This window comes from Marmota monax, unplaced genomic scaffold (assembly GCF_021218885.2).
Source record: "Marmota monax isolate L192 unplaced genomic scaffold, Marmota_monax_Labrador192_F-V1.1 WCK01_AAM20220418_F8-fsc00043, whole genome shotgun sequence".
Taxonomy (NCBI): Eukaryota; Metazoa; Chordata; class Mammalia; order Rodentia; family Sciuridae; genus Marmota; species Marmota monax.
In genome coordinates this window covers 12,715,078-12,729,115 of record NW_026691982.1, presented here as the reverse complement: position 1 = coordinate 12,729,115, position 14,038 = coordinate 12,715,078, and the positions used below count along the sequence as shown (strand labels likewise).

The window sequence follows — 14,038 nt, the reverse complement described above, 5'->3', positions numbered from 1 at the left end:
GTACCAGTAAATACTGCTGACATTTAAGAATTTTTTCTTTTTCCATGGAAGGAATATGATAGAATTAAAAGTCCTTTTATTACCTCCTAGGCTGCAGTTCTGCAGTGGGGCCTGCAGATGAGTGCTCCAGAGACCCACCTTTCTAGCACGCGCCAGTTGGGGCGCTGGGGAGTACCTCTCGCAGGGACGCGGGGCAAAAAAAAAAGGCCCGGGATAAGGACGATGCATATTTATTTACATACTCACATATATTTGCTCTACAAGCAGATTTTCTATTCGCAAGAACTCTAGATAAAAAGTGTAAGTGTCCTCATCCCCAATGCCGAAGGAGACCAGCAAGCGTTGTCAAGGTCTGGACCCTGCAATGGCTGTGGCCAAAGCTCTGCATCCCAGTGCCTCCTCAGCTGCCCCGGGTTGTCACTCCTTCCTGGGGTCTTGTGGTACAACTCAGTCAGCTCGCTCCCCTCTTCTACATGTGAGCTGCCCCTGACTGCTCCCTCCCTCCGTTAGGCAGCCGCCTCTTCTCGAGGCTCCTATCTAGAAAGGATCCACCCGAGGCGAGGGCTGGGGTCCCCGCGCAGCGCAGCTTAGTCCTGGGAGGAGCGGGGCACTTACCTTCCCAGTCACCTGCAAGGCTCCGTCCGCTGGCTCGCCTCGTCCTGCCCTGCAGGTCGGGGCTGAAGCAGGGGATCAGGGGAGCGCAGAACCGTTCTGGGTGCGGGCGCAGGGCATAGGGTACTGGGTGCAGGGCGCGGAGCTGGATAGGGGTCTTTTCTAGGCGCGCAAGCGGAGCACCTCCCAGCGCCGCTGGCTCGGCGCTCTCCGGTAGCCCGGCAACGGCTGCCGCCTCCCGGCGCCCCGCCCACCTCCCTCTCGCCCACCGGTTTTCGCCCCGCCCGCTGCTGACTTCAACTGGGCTCCTCCTGGCTTTCCCAGTCTCCCGCGCTGGGTGAGCAGACCCCAGCCCCGGCAGGAGCTGGTGAATGCGGGACGGGTAGGGGAGATCAACGGTAGGAGATGGGGTAGCCAAGACCATGAATAGCTTGAACTTTCTTCGGAGAATGGATGGAGCCTTCCTTCCCACCCCGGGTGTATTTCCCTAAGACCTTTGTGCCTTTCCCGTGCCGGATCACATCCTAGGCAGAGTCAGCTTCTGCATAACAGGAAAGGCTCCAGAAAATGATGGCCAGATCTGTGAGCGTGGCACTTTAGCTCGGGTAGGTCAAGATCCAGATGACCCAGCTAATAGCAACCTCACTGATTAACGTGCAGTTTTTCAACAGATACTCTCCCAGGGCTCGCTCGCTGGACAGAATCCTCTATAGGACAGGGGTACGTTCTAGCCAACGCATGTGTCCATCTCCTACGTGCCAACCCAGTCCAGCAGCTAGAGTCACCCAAAGAACCTGAATATTCTGACCCCGAGGAACTGGAGAACAAGGTCTGGGCTCTGTGGCTTTACTAGTACTTTGTGTCAGGCTATTTACATAACCTCAGCTTGAGTTCATGCATTTAGGAAGCAGATCTAACAATGCCTACTTTGCTGTTGCGTTAAAAAGGGTGAGTAGATATTCATCGGGTGAATGGATGAATTGTTATCAGTAATTGCACATCCAGTGATCACATTATTTCAAACAATGTAGTGTAACAGGTACCTGTGAAAAATACTTAAAAATGTTATCATTCCTAAGTATCACACCTCGATGTTTTATGCTTTAAATATTACATGTCTGGAACATAAATCACAACAGTGACTTATTTGTAGATAATTTACAAATGATGTGTATTTCCTTACTTGAACCTCAAGGTACCTGTCATTCCCCTAGCCTATATGACTGCCCTCATCTAGTGTCCCTAGAGGCCCATGAGCATCACCCATATACCCTTCCAGCACTATGTTGAAGAAATGTCTCTATTGTGTTCCTTTCTCCAATTAGATTTTAATCCCTTTAGAATGAATTTTAGTTTTTTTATATCCCATAGCCTATAACACAGAGGATACTGAGTTTATCTTTAGTAAACTGAATTGTTGCTTCTTTCTTTGCAAGGTCTCAGGCATTCCTGCATCTCTTTATCTTCAGACCCAACACCTCCACCACAGTCCAGGTCCTCCCAGTCCCTCACCAGAATATTGCTACGGCCTGGGTCCTATTGCCTGCCTTTCAGGTTGCCACTGTTCAGTGAAGATTTACAGGTGGTACTACCTTGTAAAGAATAGCTTCCACACTTCTTTGATTAGCATTCAAAGATTTCCCACTTGGGCTACACCCACCTTTCCAGCCTTATCTTTCTCTCTTCTAAACCTCCACTTTATATTCTGACCAAACTGGTCTGCTTGCCTTGCCGCACATATGCCCTGAAGTTGCCCTGCCTTGGCAACAGTCTCCTCTTAATGCTCACACGTCTCCCTTACTTCTCTGACTTCTTTCTCCTATGTCAGGCAGCTCAAAAGCCACGACTCATATGAATTTTCCCCTAATTATGACCTATAATTCCTCTCAACAAAGTTTAGGATACTTTAGCACTTGCCACATCCTGCCTTGTGTCATGAATATCTGTGGACTTAGTTTTCTGTCCCAAGGACTTAAAATGCTTCCAAAGAAGGAGGCTATTTTGTTCTAACTTGTATCTCTGATAGTATCAGTCATTCAAACAAATGTTCAATGAACTTTTTCTGAGTAGAATTCAATCTGCCAACCCAGGAACAACATTCTCTGACTTCAGCCAAGTGCTCTTTTCCTCCCTGACCTCCTTTTGTATTTAGAGACAGTAGCACATTATTTAGTTCATTAAATCTTGAATCATTTCATGTGTCTTTGATTGATCTTCTCAGTTAGCCTGTTAGCTCACTATGGAAAGAGACTCCATTGTGAATGCACATGGGCTTTGGCACCAGACAATCTGGTCTTGGCGCCAACTTGGCATTCACTAGTTGTATAACCTTGGAGAAGTTAGTTAACTTCCCTAAGTTTCCTGTTCTTCATCTGTAACACGAGTTGCTTCCTTCATGGTTGTTAAATACCCTAAGGTATTTAGAGCACTTGGCTAATATTTCACACATAGTAAGTGCTCACTAAATGGTACCATTTTCCATGGCAATATATTGCTTTTGTAGGGCACAGGACACTTAGCATCAATCAATAAAAGACACCTGAAATAATAATTGACAGTGGGGGGAAAGAACACTGAACCTCTGAACTCTAGACTGAGCATCTCATTCTTTAGAGAAGAGCCCATTAAGTTAAATAAATATTCTACACTTTACTTTGCCTTGAGTGTTTATATGATCTGAAAACAGTATTTACGTGAAACTCAGGCCCACAAATGAGCATCAATGGCAGTTCCAAAAGAATATGATCCTAGCCTCCTTCAGAATGAAAATGATGCTTAGAATCAGAAGTGGAAACATTTTTCTCCCCTTAAAAGATTGGATATTGGATATATTGGATATAATGCGTGTGTTGAAATTTTTACTGGAAAAGTCAAATTGCTATGAGGATCTTGATGGAGGTGTTTGTTTTTAATATTTTATGTATGGTTCATTTTCTGAAGCTAGTTTTATCAATATCTGAGCTGGCAAAAAATGTGTTTGGATAAGATATTTTCCCCACAAAGTTGAACTAGCAAAGTAACATATTTCTTGAACAAAAATGGTTTCAGTGATAAACTGGCTCACTGGTATCTCAAGGGGCAAATTGCCTGACTCCTAGTAATTTGTACTGTAAGTCACTATTCCTTGGGAAAATGGAATAGAATGCAAGTTAAGTGAAAATATGGAATTTAATTGGTTTAGTTCACAATGCTTGGCATATAGTAGGTATTCATTAAAAATTTTCTCAATGAATTAATTATTGGGAATGAGACTCTGAAAGGGAAATAGTTTGCCAATATATAGTTAGGAAAATAAGGTGGAAAAAAACCCCCAAGATTCAGCTATTTAAGTCATTCCCAGCACCCTCTGATATCAATTATAGACTATCAGTGGAGGGTTGGAGAGGACTGTGAGGCCAGAGGCTGAGTGATAGGCTCAAGGTCATGCCAAAAGTTACTGATAAAACTGAGATCAAAAAGTGGTCTCCCTGAATCCTTACGTAATCTTCACTATACCAGGAGTGCATAAACCAATATACACAAAGATCAAGAGGCTGTTTTGTTTAGAAAATGTCAAATTCATGACATTTGTAGAGCGAAGCCGATATACATTGCAGCATGTGCACTGATCTTTGTGAGTTCATGACATGTTGGACCCAACCATCCCCATGGGCTAGACTCTTTTCATGAATTTAATGAGAAAAGAGATAACGATCATCTCTCCTTCCCCATAAATGTGGCGGACTCCTCCACAGAGGACTAGGTTAAGGAACAGCTGAATGGACCACAGCCTATGGTGCAAGACTATGGGTCTGTTAAAGAATTGGGGATATGGAACAGGATGAAGAAAACTGTATTTACCAGAATGCCTCTCAAAGAGAGTGGTTTATGGTGGAAGGAATGGTTTATAGCATCACTTGGCCCCCCACCTGCCCTTTCCTCTGACTCACTTCTCATCAAAGAGCAACTCAGGATGGATGGTGTACTGCTACCCGCTCAATCTAGAATGTGAGTGACCTCGAGGAGGAAACTGGATGCACACTGAGTAGCTTGTGACAGTCGAGGGGACATGAAGCACAGCCACCAGGGAGCTTCTCTCTGCCTGCCTTTATCATTCTCACCCATTCTTCTAAAATAGTTTCACAAAAAATTAAAGAATCACTCTTTAAAGGGTCACCAAATTTTGTTAGCTTTTCCAGAGTGGCTTGGACTGATGTTATCCTCACAGGGAGAGATTTTGACCAACCAATGTCTGGTACTTGAATTCAATTCTGTCTTAAAGCAGAGGATGAATGGATTATGGATTGAGGTTATAGGTCAACTGAAGCTAAACTCTACTAAAAATGTTTAGTCGATTTTATAAAATACATCAAAAGAAGGAAAGAAAGGGAGGGGAAAGGGGAGAAAGGGAAGAAGGAAGGAAGGAAAGAAAGTGGAACCCATTATTTTGGGCAAAATTTTGGCTGTAATGTTTGCTGACAATCAAGTTCAACTGTATGTAATAGGAAGAATCAACAGGCTATCGCTAGGACAAAAGAATCTAAGATATTGTGAGGATCCACTCTTTGGTCTTGAAAGCAGCATATAAGCATAAAATTTCATCAGTAACTAAATTAATTTTTATCCCAAGAAATATTTTTTTCCAAGAAAGAAAAAAAGAGTTAATAAAAATACATTCAAGGATTCATAACATAATCAAATATGGTATGTAACCCATATCATGTATGAAACCATGTTGAATTTGACCATTGAAATTTCACAAAACTCCACTGTAGATCTACCTTGAGAGATAATAGATTTAAATCAACTATTAAACTTTTCATGAGGGCTGGGGCTGTGGCTCAGCAGTGGAGCACTGGCCTAGCACATGCGAGGCGTTGGGTTCGATCCTCAGTGCCACATATAAATAAATAAATAAAATAAAGATATTTAAAAAAAACTTTTCATGGATCCCACTGGCATCTCCTAAGAAGATATCAATTTTTTTTGAAAACACTTAACAAGATGTGCTTATATAATGTCTCTCTCTCTCTCTCTCTCTCTCTATATATATATATATATATATATATAGAGAGAGAGAGAGAGAGAGAGAGAGAGAGATTTAATTTTTTGTAAAAATTATTTTAGAAGTATGGTAAATTATGAGTTATAGTAATTGTGCTTATACAGCTTAGAAATATGAAGAAAAGGAACTGTTGGGAATTAATTGGGCAAATCCATTTGAGTGACAGTTCTATCATGGAAACAAAAAAAAAAAGGACTGCAATAGGAAATGGCTATCTTTATCTTTCAAAGTATCATTGTTTTCTGATCAGCTCCACAGTGCATATGTTTTAGCAGTTGTTGGAAAAGAGCCCACACATGGTAGACAGGAAAGAACCCTGGGCCAGCCCTCAGAAAATTAGCTGTGTGACCTTAGCTAATGCTGCAGAGTTACTTTTCTATCATCTCAGTTTCCTCATCTGTACAATGGCCATAAAAATTCCAGTCATGCTTATTTCATGAAAATGATCTGATCAACCCCCTCACTTCACACATGAGAAAGCTGAGTAGTGAAGTGACTCTCTAAGGCCACATAGCTAATCAGTGACAGAATCAAGAAATAAAAGTCTTTTGAAGACATGGCCTTTCGGCAGTAACAAAGCTGCCATTGAAGCAATGGTTAGTAAAGTGCTTTGAAAAAATGTAATATACGCATTCCGTTCCGTAGAAGTATGGGATATATCTACTCAATCACCATCAAGGTCATCTTGTGGCAATTAATTAAGAAATGCCTTTTAAGACTCTAACTATACCTTCAGCAATAGCCATTTTTCTTTTAAAAAATCAAATGCACTTTGTTTCATATCTCTTCAAAGACACAAGAAGTAAACAATTAACTGAATTAATTTAGACACTGAAGTGGGTTTTTCAAGGACTTGACTTGCCCAAGCTAGTTTTCTACAAAGCCTAAATTAATCAGATAATTGCTAATTCTCTCCTTTGTTTTGTGTTAAGAAAAGTCTACATTTGTTAAAACGAAGCTAGTAGCCAAAGAAACGGTCATTTAAAACAAACAAAAAACAAAAAAAGTTTTAAACTCCAAATCTGAACTAAATGAGCAAGTTCCTAAGCACACTATTTCTTTAGGCATCACTTGTAGGCACCAATTTAAAAACTAACTTTTCTTCTCTGGATGTGAACATTAATACTGAACTTTAAGACAAATTTTTTAAAATCAGGATTTATCAATATGACTTGTTGCATTATTGGTGGAAAAAATTTTAAATGATCTCTTGAGTAAAAATAAGAGTTAATTCTTTCACATTGAGTTCTTACTGACAGACTTTTAAAAACATTGTCTGTTTAGAATGGTTCTAAATAATATCTACCTAACAACCATCAAGGTTTTAAAATTAAGCAAACAATGCTAATTAACCTCCTAATAGGAGGAAAATTTAGAAAGTCATTTAATTAATTGGCTTTGAAAAATTAATTATATATGAAAGGAGACTCATTAAGACCTTTCCTGTTTCATCAGAATTTCAGAGTCAAGAATAACTGGTTTATGGCTTATAATTTCTTTGTGGCTCAGCTAGCATAAAATAGGCTATTGTGATGATAATTAAATATTTTGCCCAAATAAACTTAGGTCTAGAATATTAAAACAAACCAGTGTGCATGTGGAGAGATCACTTTCCACTCTATTGAGTTCTTGCATTTCAGCCCAAAGATTTTACTTTGGGGAGGGGAGAATATTATTGAATTGACAAAGATATAACAATTAACTTTCAAATTCAGTGCAGCAACATAATTTGGTTTTGTAGAGCATTAACTAAAATGAAAATGTGACTAAAATACTTTGTGTAACATAATAACTGTTGATTACTCAGATAGTTTTCATAAACAGTTGGCGAATTGCAACCTACAACAGCTGTCACTATAAATTTAAAGTAAATGTTAATTTAGGAATATTAACCTTGTGAACGTTTCTGTAAACAAGGCTTGTGCTATTTCCAAAGGTTACAGAAAATCGCTAGAGTATTTTTAGCCAAAACCTAGTGCCACTTTTCCCCCCCACTGTTTTTAAATTCTTCAGTTTTACACATAAAAGGCTTTAATCACACTCCAATGCCTTTTCAGCAATTCCCTTGTGATTACAAACTGCATAAGGAAATGTATTTGATAGATTTACATCTTGAAGGTGAAAGAGTAAATAAACTAAAGAAATAGGATTACCAGAGATGCATTTTTCTTTTTCTTTTTTTAATAGAGACAACAAGGAATGCATTTTCAATAAACAAAGTTCCACTGCCTCTTTACTAACTAAAGTAACCTGTACATACTTAAAGCAGTTACAGTGCACAGGTCTCAGGGGCTGCAGCAGAGGTTGCATGCTAAAGTTAGCACCATTCTGTTTTGTCCTGTTTGCACAACTTATTTCCAAGTAAAATTTACATGACAGATTGCAAACCTTCTTGTAAAAACTCCTAAAAAATTGCATCAAGCATCAAATTTACCCTGATACACACATACAGCATAGTGTAGTATTCGGCTACGGATATGTTCGTTCTTAACTGATCAAAACCATCTTTTTTCTTTCTTAGAACACATGTGGAAAAATGCAGTGGAAGCAACAACAAAAAAATAAGACCCAGTACCTGCAACTGCTGAGATCTTTCCAGTACTCACCCTTTCAACAGCCTGGTTTCTCCTTGGCAGCACTTCTATGCCAAATGCTTCTACCTTCCCAAAAATGTGTGTCAGCACAAGCCCGGACGAAACTTCAAATCCAGGAAAATGAAATTAACCATGCAGATCAAAGGCAGACGAGCAGGGAGATGAAATGCCTGTAATCTGATCAGTGATCAGTTGCTGAACATCAAAGGCAGGGCTGAGCTTATATATATGCATGGATATCAAGAAAGTTCGCTTTCAGCAGGTAGGTAGTTACCCTCCCGCCTCCCGTCCACACACTCTTTTGTTAACCACGGATCACGTTGCTTTCCTCCTCTTTTTTGCAAGGAGGCAAGGCCGGTGGTTCCCCCATGCTTGGGGTGAGTGGCTGGATCCGGAGCTCTCTGGGTTCCCAAGCTGTGTTGTGGATTGTGTGTTGGAAGCTTTTCCTCCTGCCAGCGGGCTCCGCTTTATCCCTTTCATCTCGCTGAACTGCAGATCCCATGACATCATTCTGCGCCCTGGGACTGGTAGGAGAGCTATAATTCAGCCCGTGGGGGAGTTGGGCTCAAAGAGAAGCCAGAGGTTGCCTGATTTCTAATCACCTTCCTCCATTGTGCCTCTCATAGGACAGATTCTGTTATCTGTCTCCCAGCTGGAAGGGAGGGAAAGTGTCCCTGATGAATGGGGGCTCCAAATGACAGCATTTAATTGCCTTTTGGTTGATAAAAATCACCATTTCCTACAAAGACTGTGTGTCACATATTCAGAATAATTACACAGCAGCATTTCATTCTCAGACATTCCCCCCAGACACTCAGGTTACACTGATGGAGGGGCAGGATAACATTTAAAAATTTTGTTTTTGTTTTTTCAATGCGACAAGCCTTTAAGGATTTTAAGGAAACCGTCTTTCCTTGAAAAGTAAATTATTAGGATTTGACGATCAATCAAACGGTTTTCATTAAAGCAGTTAAGGAGGAGAAAACTGATAATGAATTCATCAGCATTCTAATATCTGTCACTTAACACCTTGGGCAGAGGCTTAATTTTAGTCTTGTTCTCTCAATTTATGGCTCTGAAAATTTGAATTTAAAATGTGTAGTTCTTAGGCATGATTCATTAATACTTTTTGAGCATTTTAAAATTTCACAAGAGAATTATGCAGAGGAAAGCTTACCCTGTGATTACCCTAAGGCTGTGTTCCTTGTCTTTTAGGACTTTCTCCAAACACACAGTTTGGATTCTTCAGTAAAAATCACCACCTTAGTCTAATTTTCCATATTTTAAAATTAAATCTATTTTATATTACTTAGAATTTTATTACTATTTTCCCTTAACAATGGCAGATTCAATACAGTAAAATCATCTTATTTTCAGTATTTAATGAAATAGAAAAGAAGAAATTTTATCTTCATATAATCTGGGATAGGGTGCATTTCTGAATTCTAGATCTTTCATGGAATGAAGGAAAATTATTTTATTTTCTTTTATTTATTTATACCACTTAGTTATATCCCCAGCACCCAAAAATTATAATGGAAACTGATCAACTTTTAGAAGGTCAGTGAGGAATATTTTTGGAAAACCTAAAGAACAGTAGAATTTAATCTTTCTTTCTATAAAATCCTTCTCTAATTGGATTCATCTAATTTTCCTTGACACAATATTTGAAGATATAGTTTGTGATGTGTTTATCTCCAAACTTGTGTGATTCTTGAACAAATTTTAATAGCAAAAATATCACAGTGCATGAGTTGAGTATAACACTTAAATAGTTCCATTTATTTTTCAATATTTCTTTCTGTTGTCCTTTTCAAGGGCGGTGCTGGGGATCGAACCCTGGTCCTCATGCGTGCACTGTATCTCAGAGGTATACCCTGGCCTCAATTTTTCTTTCATAATTTTTGTACCTGATACATCATTTCTCAAAGGTACCTCAGATAATATTTGAACCAGACATCATGATGCTTTATGGCTTCGCTAAAGCAGATGGAGCAGTGGCACCTAGACTCCACACAACATTTCCTGGGCTCCTTGAACTCATAAATACAAAGAAAATATTAATGAGGACAAAATGTATCCAAGATGCTCATTTCTATTTTTTCCCCATCTTTAGTTAACTTTTAAAATTTGTTGCTCATTTCTTTTCTGAGGTAGTTTAACTTTTCCTCTAGCATGGAATCTGTATTATATCAACCTGGGATAAAGTTTACTATATATTAACGATCAGTATATTAACATATTATTAACTAGATGCTCTGTAAGCAAAGTTATTCAGATAAGCAAGTGGATCCTGTCTTTAAAGATTTCAACACTAATAGAAATGGGTGAGGAACTGGACTCACATTCTTATACTTCTACTGAAAGCTTACAGAAGTATTTGAAAACTAGTTCTATTGAAAGCAAGGACTCAGATGATCTCACTATTCAAGTTATCCTCAATTTATTCAAACATCACCAAGCGAGATGGATTGTTGAAGATACATCTAGTGATGCAATATCACCATCATATCACCAAGTCACTGACAATAATCTTGAATGGGTCCTTTTGTGGTCAAGAACCTCCCACGTGTGAGATAAAAGGTTAGGGCCAAGTCTGTGCCCAGATGCAGAGTGTGGCTAAAGGCTGGCCTCCAATGAGGAGTGACCTCTTGACCCACAGATCATTAGCACTGCACTCAATTAACGGAGCTCCCTTCATCCTGAGACGGGCCTGGACTACTGTTGTTTCTGGACAACACTGTGAAGGGGAGTACTAAGACACTTTTCTATCACCAAGAAACCTAGATTAGTGAAATTAAATCTGATGCTCCAGCGATGAGAGATTTACCATTACACACTATAGACAGACACATGTCACTGGTGGCAGCGATTTTTTTTTCTGGGAAATGTGTTGTTGAGTGAACATCATGGAATGACTATACCATCTGACACAAACCCAGATGGTATAGTCTACAACACACCTTGGCCACCTGGTGCATGTGTGTTATCGTCTACTGCTCTTAGGGCCATAATGAAAAAAACGCATAAGATTAGATCAAGCACAAGAGAAAAATGGAACAACCAAGTGATGATGTGAACATGAGACGTATCAGACTGCTGGCAGAATAACAGGACATACTGTCTCACAGTAACCTTCTGTTTTTGTAAATAGAATGAGTATACCCTAAAATAATAACAAAAAGTGTGATCAATACATAAATGAGTAACACAGAAATTGGTTATTAAGAATAATTTACTGTACCAAATTTTATATCCTATATTTTTATGCATGTAGCAGCATGTGTTTATAACAGCATCAAAACACACACACACACACACACACACACGTATACACACACATAAGAGTAATGCTTTACCAAGACACCATCAGGTGACAGAAAATTTTCAGATCATTACACTCTTATGGGACCATCCTCATATGTAGCCTGTCATTGATCAAAGCATCATTATGTAGGCATGACTGTGCTCACCAATACTAATAATACTGAGTTATGGTATTTTACCCATGACTCCCAGTGCCATGTCACAGTACATATAACTATCTTATTCTATTTGCCAAATTGCATTTCAGCCACCTGGCTGTATAACAGGACTGGGGCAGTCACCCGATCCACAGTGGAGAGCTCGGTGCTGCAGTTCACAGCTTTATGACTGAGACAACCTCAGTTGCCCAGAAGCAAGAGGGAGGGGACTTCCTGAGATTCTCCAGGGGCAGGGGCCTGAGTCTCCCCAGTTGCCAATGTGTCCTGTTTTTCTACCATCACCTGAAACACACTTTCTTTGTTTCATTACCTTGATAGTAGATCATGTAAATTCCTATAATTTTAAGATATCTACTTAGGTAATGAGCTTTTTTTCCCCCATCAAGATTCACAGTTTTGGGTGTTAGTTATTAAAAAAAATCTAGAAAAGGGTCAACTTTAAAAACTCTGTTCAGAGGATATACCCTGGATTATATCATGTAAATATAACTTCATTATGTGTGTGTGTGTGTGTGTATGTGTGTGTGTGAACAGTTTTAGATTGATAGAAAGACTGAGCGGTTAGGACAGAGATTTCTTATCTACCCCCTGTGCTCACACAGTTTCTCCTATAATTAGCATCTTGTATTACCTGGTATACTTGTAATAATTAATGAATCCGTATTGATATATTAACCAATATCCATAGTTTATACTATGAATACAGTTCTATGGATTTTGAAAAATGTATAATGTCATGTGTCCTCCATTATAGTCATATGGAAGAGTTTCACTGCCTTAAACATCCCCTTTGCATCACCTATTTATTCTTTCCCCAGAATATAGCATAATATAGTGGTTCAGAACAACAACAGTTAATAACAAGCTGATTTCGTATTAGTCCATTTTTATGTTGCTATAACAAAATACCTAAGATTGAGTACTTTATAAAGAAAAAAAGGTTTATTTGGAACACATTTCTATTTAGGAGCATGCCACTGGCTTCTGCTTAGTTTTTATGAGGATCTCATGGTGAAACTGGTGTAAAAGATATCATATGGCAAGACTAGAAGCCAGAGAGATTCAGGGCCTATAATTCAGGGCCTGTAATCTAATCTTATGCATTTTGTTCATTGTGGCCCTAAGAGCAGTAGGTGATAACACACACACACACCAGGTGGCCGAGGTGTGTCAGATGGTATAGTCACTCTGTGATGTTCACTCAATTTAAATTAACTTTAAGGGATTATTCTGTAGTCCCCTCCGGCTTGCTTATGGGCAACTGAGGTTGTCTCAGTCATAATGCTGTGAACTGCAGCACGGAGCTCTCCACTGTGGATCGGGTGATTGCCCCAGTCCCATTATACAGGAGGTTGAGGTAGGAGGACTGCAAGTTTGAGACCAGTTGCAACTTAGTGAGGCCTTAAGCAACTTGGTGAGTCCCAGTCAAAAAAATAAAAAGAAAGAAAGAAAAAGAAAAGTATCAGGAAAGCACAAAATGTATTTTAGGGGAAAGAATAGATTAGAATATCCCTGCTAAGTAAAACTGAATTGCCTAAGAAGGTGGTAGAGACAAGACATTACTTTCAGACAATGAGAAATAGGCTAAGAAAATGCTTAGACATCAGCTTTCACTGTATTTTTAAAGCAAAATTTTTAAGGCCAGATTAGATTTTTTTCTGTTCTACTACTTAAAACAGAAAATAAAGACAGTTTAACTATGTGAGAAATCCTAGCTGGCACAGCCATGATCTTTATCATAAAATCACCTCTGAGAAAACAAAACTCTAGTTTTGAGATAATTTTATATTTACAGAAGAATTGCAAAAAATAGTACAGAGAGTTCTCATAATCCCATACCCAGCTTTTTCATATGTGAACATCTTAAAAAAACGATAGAACAATTGTCAAAATTAAAATATTAATCTTGGTTCCATCCTATCAAACTACAGAATTTATTTGGAAATTTTTCTCTACAGTATACAGTTGTACAGGTTTTGACAAATTCTTAGATTCGTGTATCCACTGCCACAGTTGCCTACAGAACAGGCCCAGCACAGGTAAATCTCATACTGCCCCTGTATGCTCAACCTGCCCCCTTACTCCTGGCAACCATAGATTTCTTTTCTCTCCCAGTCGTTTTGTTCTTCCTTTGTGGGATTGCAAAGTCATTCATATGGAAGATAGGTTTAATTTATGGGAATCTTCCAAACTATTTTCCAAAGTGGCTGTCCTACCTTGCGTTACTTCCAACAACATATGACATTATTTATTCCCTAACTATGAAATCACCTTTCTACAAAACATATTCCATGACACAAGTG

At 39.2% G+C, this 14,038-nt stretch overlaps 1 protein-coding gene across 5 annotated transcripts in view; it reads right to left on the bottom strand.

Moving 5' to 3' along the window:
- The window catches only part of Tnfrsf19 (TNF receptor superfamily member 19), a 100,409-nt gene extending 91,581 nt beyond the window's left edge, over positions 1-8,828 (bottom strand). For 3 of the 5 annotated variants that reach the window (XM_046447909.2, XM_058580727.1, XM_046447926.2), the window contains exon 1: positions 616-838. The gene's annotated coding sequence lies outside the window, so the exon portion shown is untranslated. Of the gene's footprint in view, positions 1-615; positions 839-8,262 lie in introns of those variants that run through there. The other 2 variants (XM_046447916.2, XM_046447904.2) reach the window with 1 other exon arrangement.
- Between the last annotated feature and the right edge of the window lie 5,210 nt (positions 8,829-14,038).